Source organism: Natrix helvetica (genome assembly GCF_964273705.1).
Source record: "Natrix helvetica genome assembly, chromosome: 1".
NCBI lineage: Eukaryota > Metazoa > Chordata > Lepidosauria > Squamata > Natricidae > Natrix > Natrix helvetica.
Genome location: NC_138548.1, coordinates 308,734,944 through 308,748,766, shown reverse-complemented (window position 1 = coordinate 308,748,766; position 13,823 = coordinate 308,734,944). Strand labels below are relative to the sequence as shown.

At 40.1% G+C, this 13,823-nt stretch overlaps 1 protein-coding gene across 3 annotated transcripts in view; it reads right to left on the bottom strand.

The window, feature by feature from the left end:
* Nucleotides 1–13,823, bottom strand: part of CACNA2D3 (calcium voltage-gated channel auxiliary subunit alpha2delta 3) — a 631,895-nt gene that overhangs the window by 194,489 nt on the left and 423,583 nt on the right. The window lies entirely within an intron of this gene.

Genomic DNA, 13,823 nt, shown 5'->3' with positions numbered 1-13,823 from the left:
GTGTTCCTCCCTCCCATTTTGTTTGATGGTCGAGACATCTTTATAATCCACACTGTTTATTTTGCAAATAGAATGTGTCATGATCTGCATATAGAAGTATCGCTGTTCAGGAATAGGCAGTTATTCTTCTCTACAGAACCATATTTATCTCTTTGCTCTAGAAGTTAACCAAGTTCATGGTTTTCTATTATATATTTAAGGAACAGATTCCTGCCACGCAAAAGCATATCATGAGTTCAAATCAATTTATAATGTCGGAGGGCTCCATTGTTTACTTCTATTCAAATATCATTTCTCTAATTTGGAGAAATTTGAGAAATTTGAAGAAGGGAAATTGCTGTTCAACCATTTTTAAAACATATTTATAGATACAATCAAAATAAAACAAAGAAAAAACAATTAAAAGGAGATGTGAAGACATCATAAAATTAGGAAAAAATAAAAATCACATTAATATAAATAAGCATATTATAATATCTTATTTTACCTTAAATATTTTCATTCAAATATTTTAGTCAGTATAATCATTATGTAATAATCCATGACTATATGGATTATAGTTGAACTATATGGATTAGAGTAAGAATAATTCAAATTTTGTTATAAAATGAAATTAAAAATTACTGTAATTTCTGTATAATATAAGAAATGGTGTCTGTCAGAGATGGGCTGCTCCCGGTTCAGTCCAGATTGGGTGAACCAGTAGTAGCAGTGGTGGGAGGCTCCGCCCACCTGCCCGGATGCTTCTGTGGTGCATGTACAAGTGAACTGGTAGTAAAAAAATTGGAAACCCACCACACCAACCCAAAATTGGTGTGTGTGTGTCTGTCTGTGTGTGTGTGTGAGAGAGAGAGAGAGAGAGAGAGGGGGGGGGAGGGAGGGAGGGGGGGAGGGAGGGAGGGAGGGAGGGAGAGAGAGAGAGAGAGAGAGAGAGAGAGAGAGAGAGAGAGAGAGAGAGAGAGAGAGAGAGAGAGAGAGGCAGACAGGCAGACAGGCAGAGAGACAGACTGTCTATCTTTAAACCACTTTTTGATTCCTGGCAACTGCCTGGATAAGTCCCTACAATTTTCTTGGTGAGATTTGAAATCTTTCTTCCTAGAGCTGAGAGAGAATGACAGGGACAAGGTCATCCACCTAGCTCTGGGCCTAAGGTAGGACTAGGACTCACAGTTCAAAGTTTGTTTTACATTACATTACTTCCAGGAAGTGCAATAATGGTCTTTACCTCCATGCTCACTCCATGTTCTGGGTGAGAACTTTGTAGAGGTTAATATATCCCCTGCAGCAAGGAGCTTAAATATTGCCAGCTATTTCTTGAGCCCAGAATGTAACTATCAGCAAGACCAGATAGGCAAACAGAGCAGAGCTGGAAAAAGTACATAATTTTATTTTCCCCAATGTAACAAACTTTGGAGAATATTTGAAAATGTTGTAAATGATTATTCAAGCTGTTTTATTTGTCCTCTAATCTTTTTAGAAATAGCCAAATAGCATACCACCACAGCTAATCACAGTCTTAAAAAAATAACATCAAAGAATCAGCAGGCCCAAGAAATAATGGCAAGAAATAAGTTTGAACTGAAAAAAAAACACTCTCATGGTAGAGGTGAGAAAAAAGTGATTTGAAAACTATCATGACTTCCAAAATCAATATTCAAAATAATATCTTCTGTGGAAAAATATGTTAGCCAGTTTATTCCAAAAATCACCTGAGGATGATATAAACCAAAGTTATTGTAACAGATTAACTGGTTTTTGATTTTTATATAGAACAGTCATAAAATTTAAAGCATTGCATTGAGTTCATGCAACCAATTTATGTTAGAAAATAATACCTACAACCATAGTATGTCAGGTTAATCATGGTTTTCTTGTCAGAAAACAATATAGCTACAAAGTTTCTCTGCAAAGGAAACATTCCACTCTGAAGTTGAAAAAAAAGGAATAAAAAGGAGGGGAAAATGATGAAATTTAAATTTATTTTTTATTTTATTTATTTATTATTCGTATTTATAGACCGCCCCCTCTCCTGAAAGGGACTCGGGGCGGTGTACAGTCACTAAAATGTGTTATAATATACATACATAAAACAGTTAAATAATTAAATACGTAGGTGGAGGAGGTTGCAAGACTGTATATAGAATAATAAATATAGTACATTAAAAACTCTAATAACCCAAGAGTTAAAATATTACCCAAAATTACCCATTAAAATATATCCATCGGGAGGTAAAAACTATGTATTTCAGAAGAGGAAAGTGCAAAGCAAAAGCAAAGTATGATCAAATATGATAGTTTAAATTTGATTTGAGAGATAGTATATAAATGCACAGATCCTACATATTTTAATACTATATAAATATAGTATTTATTTTAAAAAAATAAATACACTTGCAATACAATGGCAGAAAATGCATACATAATGAACATAAGCCAGAATTATATGAAAATCAGTACTCTTCGGACTGTCTGTTTATGAGAATTACTTTCTGCCATAGTGAAATTACTTATTGGGATCTTGTCAGTTAATTTAGTGAGATGCTTGTGAAGCTCTTAATAATCTAAGAGGCGTTGTTAAAAATCCAGGATAATTTCTATCAGCTGCAAATCTGTGAACAAAAAACTGCTCAATATTGTATCTAGATCATTTCTGATTTACACAGAAGAGTTGGTGCTTTTGTCCTGGAAATATTATACTCTCCCAGTATTACTTTATTTTCCATTGTAAATATTCAGCATAAATGGAAGAGTAAGTAAATAGTTAGTTATTTTGAATTGTACTGCATTTGATATTATAAAAAGAACAAACAGTACATGCTAAGTCAATATTTTATTAGACTGGATCTGTTCATATTACCATACTGTATCATCTCACTGTATCACAAATTAATAAATTCATTTAATTGAGAATAATATATTTTTATATACATTAGGGAAAGAAGACTTGGTAACTTTCAATAAATATATGCTGAATAAATATCAGCTCAATGCTGATATTTGAAAATACAATTGAAAAAAAATATTATTAAATGCATTTAACAAGGATTCAAAGATGATAAAATCTAGTAGTAGCAGTTCAGATGTAGAGAACTGCAAGAGAAGGGAAATAGAAAAAGAACATATCCCAGAAAAGTAAAAAGAAAATGTGAACCTCTGCCCCCCCTCCCCAGGTTTACTGAGAAAAGAAACAATTGGTTCTCTTTCTAGAATGCATGAAGAGAACTTGGAGAGAGAATGATAACTTGTAAGGAAGGTGGAAATGACAGCATTTGAAACAAAAATTCCCAAAGACATGCTTGAATAATAGGTGTTAGATATTAACATATATCGGAGGAAGTCTCCTCTCTGGTCCGCTGCTACAGCGGGAAACAGGTATCGCTCTGATTGGTCGAGAGGCGTACCCGAGTACTATAAAAGGGGAACCCTCCGGCCACAGAGCAAGCTGGATCACTACTACTACTAATAAAGAGCTGTTAAGTCACTTCGTGTCCGCAGTCTGTTCTCTCGTTGCCCAGATCCAACATTGGCGACGAAGGTGGGATCGAGAGACAGATAGGATGAAGAACGCTACCTCCAGAATCTCCGGATTCGATCCAGCCTAGGAATTCGGCAGAAATTCCGGCAGCCATCTCAGGTCACCACAGGGCGGCAAATTCAAACGAGAGAAGATGGCGATGCACACTCCCCCCGCTCCATTCGACCCAGAGAACGACGAATGGGAAGCCTTCATGATTCGTTTCGAGTGTTTTCTCGAAGCGAACGAATACACGGGGATCACTGACGCCCGGAAGAAAAACATCTTCCTCGGCTACTGCGGAAAAGAAGTCTTCAACACGGCCAGAGACCTCACCGCGCCTACTCCAATACAGGCAGTATCATGGGCGGCGTTGCAACAGGCTCTACAGACTCATTACGCGCCAAAACCTTCCCGCCATGTTTGCCGCCAAGCATTCAACACGAGGAACCAGAAGGCAGGAGAATCTATCAACCAGTATGTTGCAGCCCTACGAAAAGCAGCCACACATTGTGGATTCAGAGACCTGGATGAGCAGATTATGGATCGACTCGTTAGCGGGCTGAGAGACATTTCCCTACAAAAACGGCTGTTAGCCAAAACCAATTTAAGCCTACAGATTGTACTCGACGAGGCAAGAGCTTCAGAAGCAGCAGACAGATCAGCGGAGACCATTCAACGCGGATTCAACACAGGCCAGCCAGCACCAAGACACACCAGAGTCCACTACGAGGACACCATTCCAGATTTCGGGGATCCCGAGCTCGAGGAAAGTCACCTGATGCGGAGCAGTCACGTGAGACCTGGGGGGAGACCCGGATCCCATTTGCCGCCCTGCGCAAGCTGCGGAGGGAATCACCCCCGGTCTACCTGTCGGTTCAGGAACGTTGTTTGTTCGCACTGCGACAAACTGGGGCACATCGCACGAGTGTGCCGGAGCGAAGCCCCTGCCTCAAGGCAACCACCCATGTACCGCCAACAGAAGCCCAACCCAGGGGCTTGGCGAAATCATAAAGGGCGCCCAGAGAGAAATCCACAAGTGTTTACCCAAAGAGAAAATTCCCAAAGAGCTGAGCGAGCGTATCCCCAGAGAGATCACACACAAAGAGCTGAAAGAACGTTCTATCAAGACGCTCAACGAGAGTATTTTCAGGATTCAGATGCTGAGATAGAGTTGACCCAGAGAGAAGAGTTGCGAACATATCTCACCACAATAAGTCAGGTCCGCACCAAGCGGCCAAAAAAGCTGAAAGTCACAGTCCTCTTGGAGGGCTCACCTTGCGAGCTGGAAGTTGACACAGGATCGTCCCTGACGATCATTTCATGGGCATCCATAAAACAGGCTATCCCTAGCCTCAAAAAGAGCCAACTACGCGTTCCAGACATCCTGCTACGAGACTACCAGGGGAACCGAGTCCCCATCGTAGGCCAAGGCACGTTCCAGATCCGCTTCAAGGACATCGTAGCCCAGCTGCCCGTGACCATCGCCAGCGCACCATTACAAAACCTCCTAGGACTGGATTGGTTTGAATCCTTGGGGCTAGAAGTCACCGGAATCAACGCCGTGGAAAACAGCAGCGCTGAGCAGATTTTTAAGGAGTTCGAGGATGTGTTCAGCCCCGGTCTTGGTAATTATGTGGGTAAACCGATTTCATTCAATTTAGACCCCAAAGTGGCGCCAATCCGACTTAAACCGAGACGGGTGCCTTTTGCACTCCACCCAAAAATAGATAAGGAATAGATAAGTTAGTGGAGCAAGGAATCCTTGAGCCGGTGGATCACGCGCGCTGGGAAACGCCCATCGTGACCCCAGTCAAACCAGACGGATCAGTCCGCATCTGCGCGGACTATAAATGCACAATTAATGTCGCGCTACAACAAAGCGCATATCCTGTGCCTGTAGTACAGCACTTATTGCACTCGTTGGGGCCAGGAAAGGTATTTGCTAAATTAGACATGGCACAAGCTTACCAGCAGCTGCCCGTAGATAGCGCCACAGCGGAGGCCCAAACTATAGTGACGCATAGAGGAGCATTCAAATGCAACCGGCTACAATTCGGTGTGAGTATTGCTCCAGGATTGTTCCAGTGCGTCATGGAATGACTTTTGCAAGGGATACTGGGAGTCGTCCCCTATTTTGACGACATCTTGGTGTCCGCTGCAAACAAGGAGCAATTAAATAAAAGAGTCAGAACTGTTTTGGCCAGAATCAGAGAAAAGGGTCTCCGCCTCAAAAAGGAAAAATGCCAAATTAACGTGCCTAGCGTAGAATTCCTGGGTTATAGAATCGATGGTCAGGGAATACACCCCACTTCAAAGAAAATTAAGGCGATCCAGGACGCCCCCACACCACGAAATCAGACCGAGCTGCAGGCCTTCCTCGGACTACTTAACTTCTACAGCGTTTTTCTGAGACAGAAGGCGACCGTTGCTGAGCCACTACACCGTCTACTCCAGAGGAACACACCATGGAAATGGGGACGATCCGAAGCTGCAGCTTTTGCCGGAGTAAAGCGCCTGCTCACCACTGACTCACTGTTAGTCCAATACAGCCAGACACTACCGCTAGTATTGACCTGCAACGCATCACCTTTTGGAGTCGGCGCAGTCCTCAGCCACCGGATGCCCGACGGAAAAGAAGCACCCATCGCCTTCTACTCCAGGACTCTTTCATCGGCCGAGAGGAATTACAGCCAGATGGACAGGGAAGCGCTAGCTGCTGTAGCTGGAGTAAAACGTTTCCACGAATACCTCTACGGCCGCGATTTTGAACTGATTACAGATCACAAACCGCTGTTGGGACTTTTGGCGGGAAACCGCCCCACTCCAGTCTCCCTTTCTCCTCGCATGACCAGGTGGACTGTTTTCCTGGCTGCGTACTCATACAAATTAATTCATCGACCGGGCTCCACTCTAGGACACGCAGACGCACTCAGCCGTTGCCCACTACCGGACCTTTTGCCAGACCCCACTCCAGAAGTACCGGTGCTACTCATTGATTGTTTGGACTCAGGACCGGTTTCTTCCTACGATGTTGCAAGATTCTCTACTAAAGACAGTTTAATAAAGCAAGTTCAAACTTGGGTTTGGAGGGGGTGGCCGAAGGGAAACGTGGGCCCGGAATTCAAAGTGTTTTGGTCAAAACGGGATGAACTCTCAGTGTTACAAGGTTGTTTATTGTGGGGGGATCGAGTTGTTATTCCGTATGCTTTGCGTAGGAATGTATTAGATGCTTTACATGTTGGTCATCCGGGGATTGTTAGGATGAAGGCGTTAGCAAGAAGTTACGTTTGGTGGCCAAACATGGACAAAGAAATAGAGGAATGGGTGGCCACTTGCGACCCATGCCAGGAATCGAGACCAGCACCCCCGGAAGCGCCCGCCACAGAATGGGAGAAGCCTAAAGCACCCTGGTCGCGAATACACATCGACTTCGCAGGGCCATTCCAAGGTCAGACCTTCCTTATAGTTGTGGATGCATACTCGAAATGGCTAGAAGTAGTCCTAATGACTTCAACCACGGCAGAGGCAGTCATTAAGGTTCTACGGCGACTTTTCGCCACTCATGGCCTGCCCGACCTCCTGGTCTCCGATAACGGGCCCCAGTTCACGGCCATGCAATTTGAGACATATCTAGCAGGTCAGGGAATTCGGCATGCCCTCGTCGCGCCATTCCATCCGGCATCAAATGGACAGGCGGAGAGAATGGTGCGATTCGCAAAAGAGGCCCTCGCTAGGATGGGTCCAGGTGATTGGCAAACACGCATTGACCATTACCTATTGATCCAACACATTACCCCCAGCGCAACGACGGGTAGGAGCCCCGCTGAACTACTCATGGGCCGCCGTCTATGGTCTCACCTGGACCGTCTTCACCCAAATTACTCTGCCACAGCTCCCCCAGACTCTACAAGCAAAATTCTGAGTTTTAGCATAGGGGATTCAGTATACGCCCACAACTATGCAGGGGGGACATTGTGGATGCCGGCAAAGGTCATTGGCATCACGGGTCCACGATCGTATCTGTTGGAACTGGAAGATGGGCGGAACTGGAAAAGGCACATCGATCAACTTCGGGGTCGCCTAGCACACTCAGACCTTCGAACCGAGGACGAGAGCTACCTACCAACACAAAGTCAGCCACTCGAGAGCCCCAACGCAGAGAACTACGACACCTGCGAGCCCAGGTCTGAACAAGAAATCGAGCACGAAGCAGAGCAACCCCCAAGCAACGTAGCCGAGCAAACTCCGGAACGCCCTAGCAACGAAGGCACGAAAACCCAAGAACGCGAAGCAGAAAAAGCATCCGATCCTGCAACCACTTCTAACCAACCCGAACTGCGACGCTCCTCCCGAGTAAGGCAAACTCCAACATACCTAAAGGACTATGTTACTAACCGCAACGTTCCGTCTAGGAGGGGAGGGGTGTTAGATATTAACATATACCGGAGGAAGTCTCCTCTCTGGTCCGCTGCTACAGCGGGAATCAGGTATCGCTCTGATTGGTCGAGAGGCGTACCCGAGTACTATAAAAGGGGAACCCTCCGGCCACAGAGCAAGCTGGATCACTACTACTACTAATAAAGAGCTGTTAAGTCACTTCGTGTCCGCAGTCTGTTCTCTCGTTGCCCAGATCCAACAATAGGAATGTTCTTCTAAATAATATGGTGCTTTCTAAGAGGAGGTGGAATGGGCTATGAAAATAACCTTGAGAGAGGAGGAAGAACTGCAGTATAGATAAGGGTCTGGTAAAAGAAACCTAGTCTAAAAAAGGCATAAGGATGGAGAATGCATCTCAGAATTGACCCTTTTTAATTCTCTGGAACATAAAGGTAGGTGAGGGAAGAAGCGCATTCAGACTGATGACAGTCCTTTGAGGTAGTCCAGACCAGGAAACTAAAACCATGAATATTACTACTACCTTAGTTATTCTTACGGCCAGTTACAGAGACCTAGAAGGAATGTGGATGTTTAGAAAACTTTCTGGCCAGTTCATATGAAATCATCCACAGATTCTATTTCTATCTGCAGATACAAATCTATCAGCCAAACAACACAGGAGGTGAGGTTGAGTTATGGGTCCAATATAGGGTAGGAGGGTTGCATGAAAAGGGCAGAGTTGATAGAGCTGAATAAAGGAAAGAGTAGAAAAAGTGAAATACATCAGGAGCTAAGGGTTCCTAAGGTAAAAATGCTACACATGACTAGCACAGTGTGTGAGAAGCATTAAGGAAGGTTTATATTATATTATGGAAATTTCAAGAGAAAAGGGCACCAAATCTAAACTCAACAGGACAGAAGATGGGAGCAGCAGCCAACACTATCAGAAGGCAATCAGTCCTCTGAAGTACCATATTTTTCGCCCTATAAGACGCTCCGGAATATAAGACGCACCCAATTTTAAAGGAGGAAAATCTAGGAAAAAAAAGATTCTGAACCAAATACTGTAGTAAAATATTTTATATCAACTGTATAAAGTTAACAGCAGTTTAAGAACAGTCTGAATCCTCCAATGCAATGAAGCTCCTTGGCTACAGTAGTTGGGTCACAAGCTGGTAACTTCAGCCAAGGGGAGCCTGTTTTTTCTTAGCGCAGTGACAACCAAAGGTGGGGATGAAACATGATACAGAGAAACTGATTGTTAGAATTGATAGAAACTGTGGGCCAAGATGGTCAGTGAACTATAGGACAGAAAAGGCAGAAAACAATGTGATGCCTTGATTTGAAATAATCAACTTTGCTTTTGTTTTGTAAGGAAAAAAAGTATTACTGTATGTTAAATACAATGAGTGGAATATGGACACATAATACAGAGGGACTTCTTTAGCAGAATATAAGTGCATCTACATACATTAGTCATATTGTATTGCAAGAACTAAAGATTAGATTTTGATACGTCTATCCCAGTGCTAGAGACACTAGTACTACCCAACAAAGATTCTCATGCACAAGTAATTTGTATATGGATGAAAATTGGTTTGTCTTATATAATTTCATTTGCAAATCTGAATGGCAATAATTTAAATTAGTGAAGTCCACTTGCAGAATCCACTTATGGGTTAGTCCTATTCCAGAATACTCACTGTTGAGCCTTGGCTTTGTGAATGGTGGCTGCTTCTAAGAAAGTACAATAATGTGGAAAACACTTGTGCTTTTACTATAGAGTGCGGAACTATAGCTGATATCAGTTTGCTTGCAAAAACAATAGCAGCATCTTGAGAGTTGTTCAAAATATTGCATTTCTGGATTTTCAAATGTTGTAGTTTTCTATTACTTTATCATACTTATTCTACCATAAAGAGAATTGTTAATTGTCTTTTAATACCACAGGTAAATTTTAAACAAAACTAAACTAATTTTTATCTTGCTGAGATTAATGCAAAATATTAAATTTAAAGTCATTAGAATCAGTAGGACTTCAAAGTGCTTAATTTTGTTTACCATTTTTGTGAACATGTTTAATCAAAATCATAACAAAGTGTTTCTCTTATGGAATAGAAAAGGGAAAGAAAAACCTGGAAACCACAAGGAGTTAAAAAATAGTTTCTATAAGCAATTTAAGTTTCTTTAAGCATTTGAGTTCAAAATGCTAAATGGATCTTCTTCCAGCTAGACTTCTACTGCCAGTTGCTTTATTCACATGATAAACAGCCAGAAACCAGGACAGCTGATATGCAGTAATCATTTCACACAACTAACTATTCAGCTCCCAGACCAGAAAATAGCACTCATGGTGCTTTAAATCAAGTAAGAATGAGAGGCGCAATAAAACAGAATTTTAAAAAAATTATCAGCTCTATTCCAGCTTTGCACAAAATTTGAGGTAGTAAGCAGTTATTGATGGCGGCAGCAAACATTTCAGTGGAACAGATGATAAGTGAGCTCATCAAAATTCCAAGGCTACTTGAAAAAAAAAATGTTTTTCAGGTGGGCAAATAAAGTACCAAAATTGTTAGAGCAATTACATCGTAAAGAAAGAGGCCTGTAAGAAAGTTAGGACTATACATTATGATGCTGCTCATTTCTACATTATTCAGATTTAATATTTACTACGTAGTTAATATTTAGGTTTAATATTTACAAAATATAATAGAAATTGAAACAATTACAAACACAAAGGCTTAAAAGGGCTTTTCAGAGCCTCGGAAGACAGGGAGTCCTTATCACCTGAGGGATGTAGTAGAGGGTGGGAAAGTATGAACACAGCAGAATGTCAACTTCTTTAGAAAATCAAAATAACAAATGGTAAATGAAATAACTTTTCTTTCCCCCTAAGCAGTGTAACATATTGCAGAGGATCATAAGAAGTCAAAAAGGCCACCCAGGCTCTTCTCAGTGATCTGGAAATGAACTTGTTGCTTTCCCTCCTCAAATTAGATACCAATATTTTCATTTTCCCCCCTGGCAACACCCAGAAAACGAATGAATGGTTTTGCCTCTCTATCAAACTTACGTGCCATAGAATATATTACAAGGGCCTGTTTCTGACTCACTCTTACAAACTCTCTAGCAAACATAATGGAACATGTTCATGTATTGCTGAAGAGATAACAATTATTTTCTTTTCGTCTTCACCAAATGCTCAATAATTATCCACTACAGAGTCAATAACCAATTTGGCATGAATTCTCCAGCAAGAAAAAGATTAAGTTCAATAAACAGTACAGAGTCAGAGAAATCATTTATCTTTCATTCTCCATGAGACAGACAAGACATAAGGAAGGGTGACTTGAATCCCAAATCTCAACAACTCAAGAAACAAATTAAAATATAAACTGTTCACATTTTAGTGGATTTAAATTCTGAGAACTCATTTTGTCGCCACTGTATCAGAATAACATGCTCTCAACTGATATAGTGCTATAGCATGAAATTTAGGCGTGTGAAGTTCAGGCATTTAACCTGATTTTGTGTGTATTCATGATACACTTCTAAAAGAGAAAGTGAAAGTAAAGAAGAAAGTAAAGATGTGAAATAAATTAAACCCCTTAGTAAAATATTTGCTAAAGGTAAGACAAAACATAGAAAAAATGTAAGACTTACAAATGTTCATAGTAATAAAATGGGCACTATGCGATCTGTCGTGAAGAACAAATGTAAGGAGCACAAAAGATTGTGAAAATGAGTGGTGTTTTTCCCCCCTCCATTTTTCTAAACGGAAGTGAGAGTTTTGTATATCAGGAATGTTGTTGCAATGAAGCACTAAAAGTGTTTGTGATTTAAAAAAGAAAAGATAAAGTCAGGAATGAAAATGTGCTAAATAAATGTGGATTAAAAACAAATATACATGACAAATTGGAAATATATTGAGATCTACTCAATATATTTATATAATGAGGATCAAACGGCAAAATAATATTTGAAGGAAGAGTGAGTTAAATGAAAAAAAGGGGCAAGTCCAAAACAGAATGTGGTTCAACAGAGTTGATGAGATATTCACAAAGGGAAAACAGAGATGTTTAAAGAGCAAAAGACAATTACGGGTTGAGGCATAGTCATAGTGGAAACAAAAAATGAAAAAAAGAGAGTCCAATTGGGGATTGTGAATTCTAATCCTCCCTTAGTTATGAGAGTCATATGGGTGATTTTAGGCATATCAGTCCTGAGAAACAAGCCACGGCAAACCACTTCCAAAATATTGCCGGAATAATAGGGGCTATTCCAAGCAGCCACCAGGAGTAAATACTGACTTAAGGATAACCCTCCCACCCCCCCCCCAAAAAAAAATAGATAAAAAGGGATGGAGAGCTATAGTGATATTAGTATTAGCTATATACCATTTGTCATATACCCTTAATTTAATTTGCTCATTTTTTAAAAATTCTTTTTTGCATTATCTATAATGTTGCATCCCTGAAATGGAAAAAAGGCAGTATGCATGTACATACAGTATATTTAAAGATTAATATTGTATATTGAATGAATACTATAGAGAATTTTTATCAAATATAAACTATTGATATATGTCACCAGAGAAATTGTCTAGAATTTATAAAATCACTTCAAATTTCAATTCATGTTGAAAATGTAAACAAGAAGAAACATAAAAGAACATATCATGTTTGGTAGATGTATATTTAAAAAAAAACCTTATAAATTTCTGGATTTAAATGCTTAAATTCAGAGAGTCTTAATGATTAATTATACAATTGAAACCTGAGGTTTGATTGACAAATGTTTGGAAAAAAGTCATGGAAGTTCATTTTTCTACATAATATCTGCCCAAGGATTATTGTTAGCTTCCACAAACATTAAAAAAAAAAAACACATCAAGCACTATCAACAATGGAAGAATGCTTGGTTAAATTGACGGAACTGAGGTGGCTAAATAGACTTTTCGATCAGAGAAATGTCGTTATCTGTGTTTATTGCTGATTGGAAACCCCTGTGGATTATTATTTTTTGCATGAAACAGAAAAAATAATCTTACGGTTTTGATGATTAGATAGGATAGATTAAAGAAGGAAAAGAGTTGTGGTGTAACCATAGAGTAAAAGGTAAAATTATACTTACTTATATCTGCTGTAAAAAGAAGGTTAGAAGCTACTTCCTTGTATCTATTTTTCATTCTTTTGCTATTTTTCATTCTTTTGCTATTTTTCATTCTTTTGCTATTTTGCTTTTACTCTCTCCCCCATTTCTTGCACTTTTAGTTTTCCTTTCTGTTATTAATTTTTCTGTTATTCATACAACATTTTCAGTTAGAACTGGTTTGTTTATGTACTTGTTTCAGTTATATGCTATGTTCCTTCAAGAGCTCAGGGTACCTCCTCCCATTTTCTTTCACACACAACTTTTTGAGGCTAGGCCTCAGGACAGTCTAATGTGTTTTTTTTCCTCTCTCTCTCTCATATAAATGAAGGATTCATTTCAACTCTTCTACTCCCTAACCAAAGCCAATTATGTTAGGGAATATGAAAGTTAAGGTCTAGTTCATTTTTACTGGCTATACACAATTCTGGTGGTGTCAAACATTAATCAAGTCTGCCTTGATTCTGAACACATTACATTATTTGTTCTTGCATAAAATTTGTATATTAGAAGACTTTCAAAGGATTCTTATATCCTTGTAACCAATTTTTGCTTTACATCATAACAAGCATGATCCTGCTATTTTCTCTATAGAATTATTTATAATTGAAAAACCAGTTTATACCCACATTCTTCCTCTGTGTGTTTGTTGGGCAACATGGCAGCTTTAATAGCCTCTGAGATAGGGGATTTAACATTTATTTAAGATTCAAGTGCTGCAGCTGCAGAATTAAGCCCATTTAACATATGTAAATATTAGCACCATTTAGATAACCCT